The sequence below is a fragment of the Taudactylus pleione genome, unplaced genomic scaffold, assembly GCF_031769625.1.
Source record: "Taudactylus pleione unplaced genomic scaffold, aTauple2 ptg002403l, whole genome shotgun sequence".
NCBI lineage: Eukaryota > Metazoa > Chordata > Amphibia > Anura > Myobatrachidae > Taudactylus > Taudactylus pleione.
Window position 1 is genome coordinate 362,333 of NW_028286789.1, and position 18,671 is coordinate 381,003.

At 50.3% G+C, this 18,671-nt stretch overlaps 1 pseudogene; it reads left to right on the forward strand.

Moving 5' to 3' along the window:
• The first annotated feature begins 18,340 nt into the window (after window positions 1–18,340).
• LOC148431353 (5S ribosomal RNA) lies at window positions 18,341–18,459 on the forward strand (annotated as a pseudogene).
• The last annotated feature ends 212 nt before the right edge of the window (window positions 18,460–18,671 follow it).

Sequence of the window (18,671 nt, forward strand, 5' to 3'; positions counted from 1 at the left end):
CCATTACCAACTCTGCTCTCATTTACCTCACCAGGCCTCACTTCAGCCTCTTCTACTTTTGAGAGCATTTTATTCATAAAAATAAAGACAACCAAGCAGGAATATATATTTTTAAAAAATATTTAAGCTTTTATTTCAAGTAATATATAAACTTTTGTTTTATTTACTCTGCATTAAAAAATTGAGCATTCTGGACCAAGATTGATCCAGAATTCTTACACTCTTGTCCTATAAGAGGAACAAGATGGCGGAAACCTCATGACTCACAAAGAATCATCCTTCAGCACTCAGGAGAGGAAAAACCCCCTGTGGAGGAAACCTCTGGGGACCCATGGCTGAAGGACTGCCCGTCCCTCTAGGCATTAAGAGGCTATGCAGAGTTTGCCCAAATCACCCACCCACCACTAACCGTGCATAACCTGTGATCCCTTCTGTCACCTCAGTCTGCTACTTTTACCTATTACCCGGCCGGTGATAAACGCATCTGCACGTCCATGGCGATCGCATGTCCACGGTGAGAGATAGAAAAGAGAGTGACAGACAGGAGAAGTGGGCATGGGAGGGGGAGAGACAAGTCAGAGACACATAGAGCTCCATGTAAGAAAGAGTCATGATCCCTTTAGTCCTCATTTCTGGTGCTAATAGGGGTGATGACTGCAATGTTATATTCAGCAAACAGCTCTAACGCTGTTTCTGATGTCCCCACAGGGTTTGAGCTCTATGCGCATACACAGACGGTCATCACGTATGTACATTAGTCAGTGACCCATCGCCGGCAGCGTTAGGCTGCCAGCAACACAGCAGAGGATGCAGCGGAGGAGGAGGACACCGCTGGGCCTCGCTGGACAGGTAAGTGATGGTAAATACTAGCAGCATATTCCTATGTATCACAGTGACACAAAACAAAATATGCCACTGGCATTTATTATCACTCTTACATGGAGCCCAAACTATGATCTAGATGTAACATTTACTAATGACAGTATTGGATAAATACAAATAACTAAAGCACAATATGCTGTAATTCTCTCACACCTCTGCACATTAATAACAATGGAACAGGCCGCAATACTGGCATACCAGGTTTAGGACTGTAAAGGAATTAATTAGGAACAGTATAGTCCCATCCAACACCCACCTGGAGCACTGTGTAAAGCAATTAATTAGGAACAGTATAGTCCCATCCAACACCCACCTGGAGCACTGTGTAAAGCAATTAATTAGGAACAGTATAGTCCCATCCAACACCCACCTGGAGCACTGTGTAAAGCAATTAATTAGGAACAGTATAGTCCCATCCAACACCCACCTGGAGCACTGTCTAAAGGATGTAATTAGGAACAGTATAGTCCCATCCAGACAGTGTCCACCCAGGATGCAGCCACTTTGGGCTGTAATGACACTGTCCCACTAGGTGTGAGGTTCTGTATTTATCCAATACTGCCCTGTCCCCGCGGTCACCAGTCATATTACAGTAGTCACGCTGTCTGCCGACGCATAGAACTAAGCTGCCCTTATCTCTGTCCAGTCACTAACCTTATGGAGTATCCCCTGCTGGTGTGTGGTGCAGTGTCAGTGCCCTGGTAGTGTATGAGAGAGGCAGCAACAGCAAAGCCCTGATACAGGCACTTACCATTATGACATCACAGCATGACCTCACAGACTCCAACAGGCAGGCCAAGACTGGTTATTTCTGGTTTCAGGCCCCTGGTGTCTTTTGTATGACTGACCTAAGGGAAATGTGATGTCACTCCTAAATTACAACTATTACATTCACATCAGATTATTATTATTATTATTATTTATGGCGGGGTTTCCCTATACATTTTTGGCTACTGTATATAGGGCTTTGTATGACCCCAATTTCACTGGTTACAGTTTACAAAAAAAAAAAATTCATGCAAAAATGAATTCCAGTATAAAATACATTATCAATACAGGTATATAATATATCAGTGTATCATTTACAATCCTTTGGGGAGCATTATATATGTAAATCAAATCACATTCAGCATCATGCTTATATAAAACCCAAACATGATATAAACAAACTGAAATCAATAGCACCTCTATATAAAGAAGTAACACTTTACGTTGTTTTTTAATGTTAGTGTATCAGTGATCACCTCAATTAAGGATTGAGCCCTGTTTATGGCACTGACCTTCCTCAGACGTATTGTGATACTTTCAATTAAACGTCATATTGGCCATAAAAGTCAGCACTACATTCTCTCCCTTCCCCATTAGGATCTGCAGAGCAGCTATGGAAAGTGTTGTCCAATTGTCAAGTAGAACTTTGTTTAGAAAAAAATATATATACTAAAATATTATAATAGTTGTCAAAAACCATAAGGGCAGCAAGTGAGCAGACCTATATAAGGTGACCACAGGCTGCATCTGGGACCTCCGGGACTCTGCTGGATGGAAGACAGAAATCACTGCAGCACATTAAACAGCTGAAATGGATGAGTTCATGTTTGTGACTGCAGTAACCAGTCAGGAAAGCCCTGGCATGGGCCTGCGTGATGGGAGGGGCTATTCTAAGTGCACCAATCACACCAGGGTATATCTGTGGGATGTATTATGGTGCATATACACCCTCAGATTTTCTTTCAGATTTGAACGATAACAATTTAGAAAATCGTTCAATCATTTCATATCTGAAAGAAAATCTGACGTGTGCTTGCAACAATGACCGATGCGCGTTCCCATTTGTCAGATAATGATATCTGACATCGTCTATGTTTGCAGTAAGATTTGGGCGATAACGTTCATGAAATCGTTAAAATCGTTGTAAAAATCGTTCAGTCGTTCATGTGACACATGTGACAGTGTGTAGGCACCATTATTCATATATACATACATAGATGCTAAGTACCACATTTTATTAGGAGAATGTTGCTTAGAAGGGTCCCAGGCTGACAACCAACTTTATTTAATCACATCATTAATACAACAGGCTACAGCCCTGGGGTCCAGGCAGCTCACCTCCATTTGCTATTGCCATGTTATGACTATGACTGATGGCCTCTCCAGCTTCATTCCAGGTGAGAAGATTTAGGTCCCCTTCTGGATGAGCATTGGGAAACTATTCTATGCACCCTGCGACGTGCTACTATGTCGGCGCTGTTTCTACAGATTACCTTTATATGTTACATTTATTACTCCCTGCAGGGTGGCTGCATTTGGAGGTGCCTTGTTCAGTAGTGTCAGACCCTCCAACATGACCCCTTCCACCAGGTACAAAATGCTCTGCTCCTGGACTTCACACCTAATTTATTATTCCTTTTCACCTGTGTTGAACTGGTTGATTGATGAGAAGAAGGTTTCATCACAGGTGACTGCCATCATAAATTAGGTAGGAAGTCCCGGAGCAGAGCACTTTGTACCTAGTGGAAGAGGACATGTTGGACGGGTCTGTATTGTATCTATAACAGGTGCACAGGGACCCCTGGGACCAGGGGGGCTCACAACCCACATCCTACTCTCATTAACAACACTTATCCTGAGCGGAGCCTGAGGCCACCTGAGAGGAATCCTCCAGGAAAATAGTGCCGATACCATTCTCCATGAGATATGTACATGCGGGGTGGACTCTAGCACAGAGCGTTCGGCTCTGAATCTGGCCCTGAGGGACCTCACCAGTCTCTCACAGACAGTGCAGAGAAAGTTGCATGGGGGAGCTCCATAGTCACCAGTAATCCAGTCCATCCCTTACCCTCAGCCTGCTGTAGCACCAGCACACAGCTGCAGCCTCAAGGACTAAGGGGTCTATTTACTAAGCAGTGTTAGGAGACAGAGTGACAAGTGATAGGTCTGTGATAAGGTGCCAGCCAATCAGCTCCCAACTGTCATTTTTCAAACACAGCCTGTGAGATGACAGTTGGGAGCTGATTGGCTGGCACCTTATAACAGACTTATCATTTTGCACTCTTAGGGGTATTCAATATGGGTGTTTTTTGCGTTAATATCACTGATTTTACTTTTACACCGTATTCAATATCAAAGACTTATCGCATTTTTGAAAAGTCAAAGTTAAAAAACGGGGATAAGTTTTCACCATTGAATAGGTGTCGAAAAAAAGTGCAGAATTTGGGTTTAGGGGTGCAGGCTTAAAAAAAATAGCCTGCACCCTTCAGAATGACCCTTTAAAATGATCTGTGACCAAAAAAAAAAAAAAAAAAATCGGGACACCACAAAAAAAGCACTTTGAATTTGGGGGCCAAAAAAAAAAAAATGTTGGGGAACAAAGTTAAAAAATAGCGAACTTGACTCTGGGGGGGTCCCCAAGTATGCCCCAGGTGTTTTTTTCATTGCAGCTCAATGCGCAAATGGGTTTTTCACGATTTTTTCAAGTATGTTTAGCAACTTTAAAATATGCTGACCCCTATTTTCAAGTACCCCAAATTTGCTGGGCATAGTTATTTTTCGCAAAAAAAAATTCTAAATGCTCTTCTGCACCACTTTCTTCAAAGTCGCATTTATGCACTGACCGTGGCTATTAGAAACCCCGACTTCCTTCAGGAGTTAAAAATGAGGGTACCCATAGTGATCCCCCATGTCTAGACATCATTAGGGGGTCCCTAGAATATTTCCCAAAAATTCCCGTTTTTGTTAACCTGTTAAAAAAATGTGTAAAAATGTAGAAAAAAAATGACATAAGGTCCCCCCCCCCCCCCCCAATAGCCAAACCAGCCCCAGGCTAGCCAGCCAGTGGTGGTTTCTAACAATACGGGGAACAAAATGTGTAGGGTTCCACCGTATTATAGAAACCAACACCAGTCTGTAGGGACTAGTGCTGGTTTTAAATATAGGGGTCACAAACGACGTGGGGTACCCCCTATATTTAAGACCAGCACCAGACCCAACAGACCGGGGTGCAATGCCACAGCCCGGAGACCCAATCACCGGGGCTCCAGGTCCAAAGCATTACACCCCAAGTCGGTCAGCGCAAGCCGGTGATCTCGGGGGAGTCGGGGACCCCCCCAAAAAGGGTCCCCCCTCTCCCGAGCACCACAGGCTTACGCTGAAGCCTGGGGCTCATCCCCATACCCCTGGAGCGGTTGGTATGGGGGTAATAGGGGGGCCAAATAATGTAAGACTATTGTACTTTACAGTGGAACTACAAGGGCCAGCATGCCTGCCATTTTGCACTTGTGGAACTACAAGTGCCAGCAGACATGCGGCACCTGTAATTTCACTGTAAAATAAATAGTTAAAAAAAGACAAAACACACACACACCGTGCCCAGTATAAGTTTATTACATACACCTACCCATTCACACATACTTACCTATACCAGAGGTTTCTGTCCCCTTCTCCACGTAGAGATCCATGCAGGGCCGGACTGGCATATGCCAGAAGGGCCGATGGTCAGGTGGGCCGGTCTGTTCTGCACGCTCGCATGTATTGTATATAGAAAATGTCTTTCCCAAAATGGCCGCCGCCTGAGGAAAGACAATTGTTTTCCATTCACAACTGTATATGTTCACTGTCCATATTCTGCCAGCAGACACTAGAGGGCCAGCGGTACCTCTAGTAACAGAGGTCTGACACGCCCCCTACAGAGGATTCCCATCGTCTGTGCTGCTGGTATACAGGAAATGTTCCTGCTACAGCAGCCTGCTGACAGTGGCCATATCAGGCCCCGCCCCCAGACCGAGGCCCCGCCCCCTGGCTTTGTGTGAAGAGCTAGGAGTGCGGAGGAGGAGCAGCAGCGCTGGTGCAGGAGCAGGGGAGGAGCCCCAATGCCACAGCTGCATGTCCTGCCTCTGAGGAGGAGAGGAGAGAGGGCACTGCCTACAAGTCAGGTAAGTGAGGGCATTTTATCTACCCGACCGCTTTATATGTGCAGGGAGCTCTGCTCTCCGGCAGTTATATATATATATAATCACTGTATCTCCACCTCAGTGTCCCACCCTCACCCTCCCTGTAACCCCCAATCAGTGTCCCACCCTCACCCTCCCTGTAACCCCCAATCAGTGTCCCACCCTCACCCTCCCTGTAACCCCCAATCAGTGTCCCACCCTCACCCTCCCTGTAATCCCCAATCAGTGTCCCACCCTCACCCTCCCTGTAACCCCCAAGCAGTGTCCCCACCCTCCCTGTAACCCCCAAGCAGTGTCCCCACCCTCCCTGTATCTCCCTCTCAGGGTCCCACCCTCACCCTCCCTGTAACCCCCAATCAGTGTCCTCACCCTCCCTGTAACCCCCAATCAGTGTCCCCCTCACCCTCCCTGTAACCCCCAATCAGAGTCCCCGTCCTCAGCCTCCCTGTAACACCCTTCAGTTTCCCTGTCCTCAGCCTCCCAGTAACACCCCTCAGTGTCCCCGTCCTCAGCCTCCCAGTGACTTCCCTCAGAGTCCCCGTCCTCAGCCTCCCTGTAACCCCCTCAGTGTCCCCGTCCTCAGCCTCCCAGTGACTTCCCTCAGTGTCCCCGTCCTCAGCCTCCCTGTAACCCCCTCAGTGTCCCCGTCCACAGCCTCCCTGTAACCTCCCTCTGTGTCCCCTTCCTCAGCCTCCCTGTAACTTCCCTCAGTGTCCCCGTCCTCACCCTCCATATAACCCCCAAGCAGTGTCCCCACCCTCACCCTCCATGTAACCCCCAATCAGTGTCCCCACCCTCACCCTCCCTGTAATCCCCAGTGTCCCCACCCTCACCCTCCCTGTAATCCCCAATCAGTGTCCCCACTCTCACCCTCCCTGTAACCCCCAATCAGTGTCCCCACCCTCACCCTCCCTGTAACCCCCAATCAGTCCCCACCCTCACCCTCCCTGTAACCCCCAATCAGTGTCCCACCCTCACCCTCCCTGTAACCCCCAATCAGTGTCCCCACCCTCACCCTCCCTGTAACCCCCAATCAGTGTCCCCACCATCACCCTCCTTGTAATCCCCAATCAGTGTCCCCACCCTCACCCTCCCTGTAACCCCCCTCAGTGTCCCCACCCTCACCCTCCCTGTAACCCCCAATCAGTGTCCCCACCATCACCCTCCCTGTAACCCTCAATCAGTGTCCCCACCCTCACCCTCCCTGTAACCCCCAATCAGTGTCCCCACACTCACCCTCCCTGTAACCCCCAATCAGTGTCCCCACCATCGCCCTCCCTGTAACCCCCAATCAGTGTCCCCACCCTCACCCTCCCTGTAACCCCCAATCAGTGTCCCCACCCTCACCCTCCCTGTAACCCCCAATCAGTGTCCCCACCCTCACCCTCCCTGTAACCCCCAATCAGTGTCCCCACCCTCACCCTCCCTGTAATCCCCAATCAGTGTCCCCACACTCACCCTCCCTGTAACCCCCAAACAGTGTCCCCACCCTCACCCTCCCTGTAACCCCCAATCAGTATCCCCACCCTCACCCTCCCTGTAATCCCCAATCAGTGTCCCCACACTCACCCTCCCTGTAACCCCCAATCAGTGTCCCCACCCTCACCCTCCATGTAACCCCCAAGCAGTGTCCCCACACTCACCCTCCCTGTAACCCCCAATCAGAGTCCCCGTCCTCAGCCTCCCTGTAACACCCTTCAGTGTCCCCGTCCTCAGCCTCCCAGTAACACCCCTCAGTTTCCCCGTCCTCAGCCTCCCTGTAACACCCTTCAGTTTCCCTGTCCTCAGCCTCCCAGTAACACCCCTCAGTGTCCCCGTCCTCAGCCTCCCAGTGACTTCCCTCATAGTCCCCGTCCTCAGCCTCCCTGTAACCCCCTCAGTGTCCCCATCCTCAAGCCTCCCAGTGACTTCCCTCAGTGTCCCCGTCCTCAGCCTCCCTGTAACCCCCTCAGTGTCCCCGTCCACAGCCTCCCTGTAACCTCCCTCTGTGTCCCCTTCCTCAGCCTCCCTGTAACTTCCCTCAGTGTCCCCGTCCTCACCCTCCATATAACCCCCAAGCAGTGTCCCCACCCTCACCCTCCATGTAATCCCCAATCAGTGTCCCCACCCTCACCCTCCCTGTAACCCCCCTCAGTGTCCCCACCCTCACCCTCCCTGTAACCCCCAATCAGTGTCCCCACCATCACCCTCCCTGTAACCCTCAATCAGTGTCCCCACCCTCACCCTCCCTGTAACCCCCAATCAGTGTCCCCACACTCACCCTCCCTGTAACCCCCAATCAGTGTCCCCCTCCTCAGCCTCCTTGTAACCCCCAGTGTCTCCACTCGCACATCCCTGTAATCCCCAATCAGTGTCGTCACCCTCCCTGTGACCCCCCTCAGTGTCCTTGTCCTCAGCCTCCCTGTAACCCCCCCTTAGTGTCTACATCCTCAGCCTCCCTGTAATCCCCAGTGTCCCCCCCCTCATCCTCCCTGTGACCCCCCTCATCTTCCCTGTGACCCCCCTCAGTGTCCTCATCCTCCCTTTAACCCCCCTCAGTGTCCCCGCCCTCAGCCTCCCTTTAACCTCCCTCAGTGTCCCCATCCTCAGCCTCTCTGTAACCCCACTCAGTGTCCCTGCCCCCACCCTCCCTGTAAAGCAGCGTACACACTGGGCGATTGTAATCGTACAATTGTTAATTTTCCAGTGCAGTGGGATAATGGACCTCATTCAGAGGCGGTCGGGGGGAGGACTACTACTGAGGGCACTGCATCGGGGGAGGACTACTACTGAGGGCACTGCATCGGGGGAGGACTACTACTGGGGGCACTGCATCGGGGGAGGACTACTACTGGGGGCACTGCATCGGGGGAGGACTACTACTGAGGGCACTGCATCGGGGGAACTCTACTGGGGGGGACCTCTACTGGGTACAACTAGTGTGGGGGGGGAACTACTACTGGGGGCACTGCATCGGGGGGGACCACTGCTGGGGGGGACCTCTTCTGGGGACTACTACTGGGGTCACTGCTTCGGCGGGGACCACTACTGGGGACACTACTCGGGGGACCTCTACTGGGGGCACTGCATAGGGGGGGTCTACTACTGGGGCCACTATAAAAAGGGCACTGCTGGGGGAATTGAATAGGGCGGACTACTACTGGGGACACTGCATAGGGGGTACCACTACTGAGGAAACTGTATAAGGGGCACTACTGGGGGCCTGCATAAGAGGAACCACTATTGGGGGCACTGCATAGGGGGGACTGTATAAGGGGCACTGCAATAAAGGTGCATATGAAATGGAAAGGAATGTTCAGAGTGACGAGAAAGGGGTGAGTGTCATGTTGAGTGACCGCACCCCTTGTGTCCATGCCCATTTTTTGGCATGCACACATAGGTGGGGTGGGGGCTCCATTTTTCAATTTGCCCATGGCTCCAAATACCCTAGTTACACCACTGGTGCCTAACCCTAAACCCCCTTTCCCGCACCCTAAACTTAATGCTCCCGGGTGGATGCCTAACCCTTACCCCCCCCCCCCCAAACCCTAAACCTAACCCTCCCAGGGGGTGCCTAACTCTAACCTCATCCCCCAGGTGGTGCCTAACCCCACCTTCCCACAGCGTAATCCTAACCCTCCCCGGGGGATGCCTAACCCTAATTTCCCTCACAGTGGTCCCTAAACCTAACCCCTCATCCCTGGGCTAATGCTGATACTTACCCATATCCTTCGTTCCAAATCCCTGCGGTTGGGATAATGGCGTCTGCATTTTGCTGGGTATATTGGCAGCTGGTGGCCCATCCATATAAATATAAATGGCATGAGAAACCTTATTTGAAAATGTATGTAGCTGTAGGGGTCATTATGCCTTATAATGGGTTGGGTATGAAATCCTCACAGCCAGAATCCTGACACCCATAGGAATGCATGGTAAGTATTTTCCCATCCCCTACCCTAACACTCCCACCCCGGTGCCTAACCCTAACCTCCCCCCTAGTGCCTAAACTTAATCTCTCCCTCCCCGTACCCTAAACCTAACACTTCCTCCCCGGTGCCTAACCCCAACCCTCCCCCTAATGCCTAACCCCACTACCTAACCCTAACCTCCCCTAACACCCCAATACTTACCTTTGGGATGTCAACAGTCGGGATACTGGTGCCGGGATCCTGACCTGTCAGGATTTCAGCTCCAGTATTTAGACCATCGACATCCCAGGGAATAATACTAATGATCCCATTTGAATGTATATATCTGGGTTTTTTTTGTTATATAACAGCTTCATAATGGGGATAAGGTGCAATCAGGGAAATTACTAGACTCTTCAGGGAGACAGGGAGACTGCTGCTATTTCAGGAAGTCTCCCCGACAATTAGGGAGAGTTGGCAAGTATGGCTAGTTTAGAACAAACAGGGTGGGTGCCGCACAGAACCTATTCATATTATAAGTCAATAATTACAGACCAACCATATATTATCTCAGTACTTATATTGTATCATGACTCTTTGTTGGTGGTGCTCCCAAAGCCCAGGAAATGACATATACCAAAAACAAAGTAAACAAGACGGGCTTGTCATTGGGGCGCTCTTTACATTCACATATATAAAAAAATAACTTTTAAAAATGTTCCTTAAAATTCTGTAGATCTCCTTGGAAAAACAAAATTGAGTGGATGTAGATAGTCAGATCACTACAGTATAGCAATAAATTCACAAATAACGTATTTCTATATCTTACTGATTATGTAGAAAAATGGCTATCAGTAACCCTGCGATTCCCAGACTCTAAAGTATTATCATGTGAACAATATGCTGTGTTATTCACTTTGTCCCAATCCACCTCTTATCTACCTACAGCACCTGGTATTCCTAGGCGGTCACCCATCCAAGTACTGACCAGGCCCAATGCTGTATGGCTTCCAAGATCAGACGAGATTGGGCATGGCTGACGGTTCTAATCCAGACAGCAGCAGCCCGACAGAGGAGGAAATCCTGATCGTCCAAGGTAAGTATAAACTAACCTAATTTTTCCCCCTAACCCTCCCTTAGGTGTGCCTAACCCCACCCCACCCCCCCAAGTGCCTAACCCTAATTCCCCCTGTAAGTGCCTACACCTAACCCCCCCTTCCCCGCGCTCGGCGCCCGGCTTACCTTCGATCGGGGTTGCGTGGCATCGGTCTCCCAGCGTATGTAAAATGAAAGGCCTCGGGGTCTCGACGCCTGTCATTTAACCCTTGCCGGGATTAAACAGTCGGATTCCATCCGTCGGCTTCCCTATCCAGTATGGTATGGCTGTAGGTCTGATATTATTCTGAGAGAGCCTGGATGCCCTGGTGTATACACAGCAACATATCTGTAGGACTATCTCACATGAGTCCGCTTTGTTCAGAATAATACAAAATCAAAAAAAGTATAGCACAAGCACTTTATTTGTGTGGAAATAAATCTTAATGCTTATGCTTAGGTCAAGTATCACGTATGTGAGATATGAAATCTGTACAGTGCAAGGTTACATTTTATACCTGTGTTTCTGCATCTTGCAGCAATCAACATTTATTCATTTACATAGATACCCATCTTTCCATGCCCTGACAGACTAAGGGCCTGATTCAGACCCGGACGCAATGCTGCGCTCGCTCACATTCAGCGATTTGTCGCAAACTGCACATGCGTATAAGTAGCAGTGCGCAAACCGGTCAGTGCGATGGGAAAGTGCTCGCCCGTAGCCTGCAGACGGGCCGCTACTTTGAGTGACAGATAGTGCCGTTTGTGGGTGGTAACGAGAAGGTGCTTGTGAACAGGGGAGTGGAGGTGCGAACGCAGACGTGTCTGACCGTCAGAACGGCGTTTAATGGGCGTGCATAATTAGCAAAGTAGCGTCATTACACACGTGACTGGGTGTATTTTAGACTGAACTGCTCGCAATGTTGCGGTGGGGAAAGGCTGCCCGATGGCTCTCGATGTTCCCGATTAATCCTACAACTGCCGGAGATGACGTGTGTTGAGAGTGGCAAAGGGGCGTCTTTATACAGGTGCGAGCGCATAATGCCGCCGCCCGCTAATACTTAGTGGGCATCTACAAGCAACGCAGTGCGAGCGCACCATTTTAATATCCGGACCCTTTTTGCTGGCGGGCGATCGCAAATTGCGTCCGGGTCTGAATCAGGCCCAAAGACACGAGTTTGTTGATCTGTTACTATATCATGTGGGTGTTAAAAGTCAAATATTATGACCCCCTATATGCTGTATGTGTTGTGTTTTTCTCCCCTCTTAGAGTGGGGTGTTCTAGTGAATGTCAAGGATATAACATTTATCCTGAAAATAGGTGCAAATAAACCTCCACATCACATATATGCTCTTACAGAGTAACTAATGACAGGCATTTATACACCAATGAATATAATGCAATCCATTTCTTTAAGGTCACATTCAGCATGGAGTAATAAAGCTCTCCACACTTTTGAAGCAGAATAAATAGGTTTAGAAAGAGGGAGGGTATAACCATGGTACATCCATACAGCACAAAACGGGCTGAGTGTTTTAACTACCAAATATTAAAACCACATGAGTTTCCACAGTGTTGTGGAGCTGGGTGCCCGCCTTCACATTGAATCAAGTTGCAGACACTCACAGCATTAGTCTGCCTACGACAGTACACACATGCGTTTCAACCTCGACAGCTGCACTGACACGGTGGTCAGTCAGCTGTAATACATACGGTATCCGGGTTACATGATCTGGAGTCTGATCCGTACACTGACCAGATCTCCGTTGATATGTGGTGTGGGGGGTGCGCGTTTCGCCTCTAAGGTGGCTTGTTCACCTCTCCATAGCCGTATTGCACACGGGTGACTCCTTTTAAGCTGAGTTACAAATGATTAGTGGACGTGTCACCTGACGTCATTAGGCTGGCTATAGGCTACTGTCAGGTAGAGTTCCGCCTCTGGATTTGTCATTGCAGTCCGTCAGAATGACATGGATTAGAAGCCCAATAAACTCATTAGGAAGAAAACGGTTTGATCGTTCTGATTGTTATAAAATTGTTACAAAAAAATAAATATCAACCGATAAATTTGAAACAAAATGAAGCACAAAAAAGCGTTTGTCTCCCTAAAGGACCACAGGAATGTGTCCAAGACTGTGTTCTCAGGAAAACACACCGGCAAATCTCAGCTAGATCATGCCTAATATAGAAACACAGGCTTTACACAATAAGCCAGGAAATACTGAAAACCTGGCCCAGATTCCAGAAAAAAAAAAGTTTTATTTATTTTATTAACAAATTATAAGTCCAGAATGAAAGTGGTTTCTTATAAAGTAAAAGATATTGCCCTAAAAATAATAAAAAGTTAATGTAGCAGCCAGGGAAATCCTAAAAACTTTAGTAAAGACCCTGGCCACAATAAAACTTTAAAATTGAGAGAGATCACTTCGATCTGTCCCTGGATAATGATTAGGTGTCCTGGTTAGAAGTGCATATGATACACTAATGGTAAATGCCCTAGAAATAACAAAGTGGCAGCCAAAGAAATCCTGAAAACCTGGCCCATAATAGAAGAACACTGGACATATTAAAACTTCAAAGATTGAAAAATACCACTTTGGTCTATCTCCTTCTGTGATTCAGTGGCCTAATTATAAGTACATACAATAAAGTGGTCCCTGTAATATATAGAGATTATGTATTCAAACCAGTGCTGGAAGTGTGCCGGTATGAAATGGTATGTCATACCGGCACTTCACTTTGGCACCCGGCGCTGGGACTGTTACTGCCCCAGCGCAAGTTAACAAGCGGCTGCGCCTGCGCTGCCTGTTGACTCTTGGTTCCGGCCATGAGCCAATCATGGCTCGCGGACCGGTGGCCAATCAGCAACAGCGGCAGTGGCATATTGAATTTGGCGCCGGCCGCAAGTGAATTAGGGTCAGCATATTGAATTTGGCGCCGGCCATAAGCCAATCAGGTGCGGCTACGTGGCCGTCCCTAATTGGCTGGAGCTAAATTCAGTATGCTGCACCGACGAGTGAGGAGAAGAGGCGGGAGCAGCGTTGGTCAGCAGCGCGGCACTGCTGTGTGCTGGAAGATGACATGGAGGTGAGCTGGTAGCTGTGGTGTGAGGGCAGGTGAGCGGGTAGCTGTAATGGGAGGGCAGGGTAGCTGTAATGGGAGGGTATGGAAGCTGTAAAGGGAGGTCAGGGGAGCTGTAATGGGAGGTCAGGGGAGCTGTAATGGGAGGTATGAGGGCAGGTGAGCTGGGAGCTGTGCTGTGAGGTGGGAGGGCAGGTGAGCTGGGAGCTGTGCTGTGAGGTGGGAGGGCAGGTGAGCTGGGAGCTGTGCTGTGAGGTGGGAGGGCAGGTAAGCTGGGACCTGTGAGCTGTGCTGTGAGGTGGGAGGGCTGTGAGCTGTGCTGTGAGGTGTGAGGGTGGGTGAGCTGGGAGCTGTGCTTTGAACTGGGAGGGCAGGTGAGCTGTACTGGGAGGGCTGGAGAGCTGGGAGTTGAGGTTTGAGGGCTGGTGAGCTGTGAGCTGGGAGCTGTGATGGGAGCTGGGAGCTGTGATGGGAGCTGGGAGCTGTGTTGTGAGCTGGGAGCTGTGATGTGAGCTGGAAGGTGTGAGGACGGGTGAGCTGGGAGGTGTGAGGGCAGGTGAGCTGGGAGCTGTGAGGGCAGGTGAGCTGGGAGCTGTGATGTGAGCTGGGAGGTGTGAGGGCAGGAGAGCTGGGAGCTGTGATGTGAGCTGGGAGGTGTGAGGGCTGGTGAGCTGGGAGCTGTGATGTGAGCTGGGAGGTGTGAGGACGGGTGAGCTGGGAGGTGTGAGGGCTGGTGAGCTGGGAGCTGTGATGGGAGCTGGGAGCTGTGATGGGAGCTGGGAGGTGTGATGTGAGCTGGGAGCTGTGATGTGAGCTGGGAGCTGTGATGTGAGCTGGAAGGTGTGAGGACGGGTGAGCTGGGAGGTGTGAGGGCAGGTGAGCTGGGAGCTGTGAGGGCAGGTGAGCTGGGAGCTGTGATGTGAGCTGGGAGGTGTGAGGGCAGGTGAGCTGGGAGCTGATGTGAGCTGGGAGGTGTGAGGACGGGTGAGCGGGGAGGTGTGAGGGCAGGTGAGCTGGGAGCTGTGAGGGCAGGTGAGCTGGGAGCTGTGCTTTGAACTGGGAGGGCAGGTGAGCTGTACTGGGAGGGCTGGTGAGCTGGGAGTTGAGGTGTGAGGGCAGGTGAGCTGTACTGGGAGGGCTGGTGAGCTGGGAGGTGTGATGTGAGCTGGAAGGTGTGAGGGCGGGTGAGCTGGGAGCTGTGAGGGCAGGTGAGCTGGGAGCTGTGATGTGAGCTGGAAGGTGTGAGGGCGGGTGAGCTGGGAGGTGTGAGGGCAGGTGAGCTGGGAGCTGTGATGTGAACTGGAAGGTGTGTGGGCGGGTGAGCTGGGAGGTGTGAGGGCAGGTGAGCTGGGAGCTGTGAGGGCAGGTGAGCTGGGAGCTCTGATGGGAGCTGTGATGTGAGCTGGGAGCTGTGATGGGAGCTGGGAGCTGTGATGGGAGCTGGGAGGTGTGAGGGCAGGTGAGCTGGGAGCTGTGATGTGAGCTGGGAGGTGTGATGTGAGCTGGAAGGTGTGAGGGCAGGTGAGCTGGGAGCTGTGACGGGAGCTGGGAGCTGTGATGGGAGCTGGGAGCTATGATGGGAGCTGGGAGCTGTGATGGGAGCTATTATGGGAGCTGGGAGCTGTGATGGGAGCTGTGATGTGAGCTGGGAGCTCTGATGTGAGCTGGGAGCTGTGATGGGAGCTGGGAGCTATGATGGGAGCTGTGATGGGAGCTGTGATGTGAGCTGGGAGCTGTGATGGGAGCTGGGAGCTGTGATGTGAGCTGGGAGCTGTGATGGGAGCTGGGAGCTGTGATGTGAGCTGGGAGCTGTGATGGGAGCTGGGAGCTGTAATGTGAGCTGGGAGCTGTGATGGGAGCTGGGAGTTGTGATGGGAGCTGGGAGCTGTGATGGGAGCTGTGATGTGAGCTGGGAGCTGTGATGGGAGCTGGGAGCTGTGATGGGAGCTGGGAGCTGTGATGGGAGCTGGGAGCTGTAATGTGAGCTGGGAGCTGTGATGGGAGCTGAGATGGGAGCTGTGATGGGAGCTGGGAGCTGTGATGTGAGCTGGGAGCTGTGATGGGAGCTGTGATGGGATCTGGGAGCTGTGATGTGAGCTGGGAGGTGTGATGGGAGCTGGGAGCTGTGATGTGAGCTGGGAGCTGTGATGTGAGCTGGGAGCTGTGATGGGAGCTGTGATGTGAGCTGGGAGCTGTGATGGGAGCTGTGATGTGAGTTGGGAGCTGTGATGGGAGCTGTGATGTGAGCTAGGAGCTGTGATGTGAGCTGGGAGCTGTGATGTGAGCTGGGAGCTGTGATGTGAGCTGGGAGCTATGATGGGAGCTGGGAGCTGTGATGGGAGCTTGGAGCTGTGATGGGAGCTGGGAGCTGTGATGGGAGCTGTGATGTGAGCTGGGAGCTGTGATGGGAGCTGGGAGCTGTGATGTGAGCTGGGAGCTGTGATGTGAGCTGGGAGCTGTGATGGGAGCTGGGAGCTGTAATGGGAGCTGGGAGCTGTGATGGGAGCTGGGAGCTGTAATGGGAGCTGGGAGCTGTGATGGGAGCTGTGATGTGAGCTGGGAGCTGTGATGGGAGCTGGGAGCTGTGATGGGAGCTGGGAGCTGTGATGTGAGCTGGGAGCTGTGATGGGAGATGGGAGCTGTGATGGGAGCTGGGAGCTGTGATGGGAGCTGTGATGTGAGCTCGGAGCTGTGATGGGAGCTGGGAGCTGTGATGGGAGCTGGGAGCTGTGATGGGAGCTGTGATGGGAGCTGGGAGCTGTGATGTGAGCTGGGAGCTGTGATGGGAGCTGGGAGCTGTAATGGGAGCTGGGAGCTGTGATGGGAGCTGGGAGCTGTAATGGGAGCTGGGAGCTGTGATGGGAGCTGTGATGGGAGCTGTGATGTGAGCTGGGAGCTGTGATGGGAGCTGGGAGCTGTGATGGGAGCTGGGAGCTGTGATGTGAGCTGGGAGCTGTGATGGGAGATGGGAGCTGTGATGGGAGCTGGGAGCTGTGATGGGAGCTGGGAGCTGTGATGGGAGCTGTGATGTGAGCTCGGAGCTGTGATGGGAGCTGTGATGGGAGCTGGGAGCTGTGATGGGAGCTGGGAGCTGTGATGGGAGCTGTGATGGGAGCTGGGAGCTGTGATGTGAGCTGGGAGCTGTGATGTGAGCTGGGAGCTGTGATGGGAGCTGGGAGCTGTGATGGGAGCTGGGAGCTGAGGTGTGGGGGCAGGTGAGCTGTGAGGGGAGGAAGTGGAGGTATGGAATTATAAGGGGGGCTCAGGATTGTGCCTGCCTAAGTAAAGCCCCCCTGATATTTCCATACCCCCGCTTCAAAATTTCCACTTCGACCACTGATTCAAACTATACATTATCCCAAACAAGTGATAACAGCAAATATGTGAAGGATAATCATTTGAAAAGAAGATTTCCCTCCTAAATATAAAAAGTATTGATAAAGTATAATTAATGAAAGGTTCTCCTCTGTGAAGAAAAATAACAATTGCTTAGACTGCCAATAGTGTCATTAACCAGTGACAGAATGTAGCTAGAAATACCATAGGATTCAAGGAGATCCTGAAAGCCTGGCCCATATCTAAGAGAAACAATGTACATATTAAAACTTCAGAATTGGGAGGAATCAATTTGATATGTCCCCTTCTGATAACTATGAGTACAAACACATACAATATTATAGTTCATATCATAAAATATAGATATTACATAATTGGGCTGTGTTCCCGTAAAGTGATATCACCTAACATGTGAAATAATGGTCCTAGACAAGGGGTATCGTCCTCCATTGTACTAGTAAAGTATAGAAGGTGTTCCCAGAATAATCATAAGTGATACTCTATAGAGAAAAATGACAGATACTATGATTATATACAGTGGCGTATCTATAATGGGTGCAGTGTGTGCGGGGCACATAGGCCCCCGGGTCCAGGGGGGCCCCGTACAGCAACCACACTGCACTCATATTTTGTTTAAACTTACCAGTCCGAGGTCCCGCGTCGGGTGTCACTGCTGCGCAGAACACCAGAAAGATGGTTGCCACGGCCATTTTTTCCGGTGTTCTGCGTATGCACAGTAGACTCCTGGCAAACTCTAGTGCCCGGAGTCTACTAATGCTCCAGTGGCTGGCCAGCCGCGTCAGTCGCCTGCCAGCCACCAGGGAGAGAGGAGGGGGCCCCGCACGTGGAGTGCACACGGGGCCCCTCCTCTCTTAAAACGCCCCTGATTATATATAATGTCAAATATCAGTGACAAAGTGTAAATTATATCAAAATGATACAATTAAGATAAGTCCCACATATGATAGTCACAAAAATGTGACAAGTAAGCACTAAGATTTATTTCCACACAAATAAAGTATGCTTGTGCTATACTTATTTTCATTTTGTATTATTCAAACATATTGCTGTGTATACACCAGGGCATCCAGACTCTCTCAGAATAATATCAGGCCTACAGCCATACCATACTGGATATGCCCAATCTCGTCTGATCCTGGAAGCCATACAGTATTGGGCCTGGTCAGTACTTGGATGGGTGACCGCCTAGGAATACCAGGTGCTGTAGGTAGTCTTAGATAAGCGGTGGATTGGGACAAAGTGAATAACACAGCATATTGTTCACATGATAATACTTTACAGTCTGGGAATGGCAGGGATACTGATAGCCATTTTTCTACATAATCAGTAAGATATATAAATACGTTATTTTTGAAGTTATTGGTATACTGTAGGAATCTGACTGACTATCTATAAATGTTGTTCAATATTTTCGCCACATCC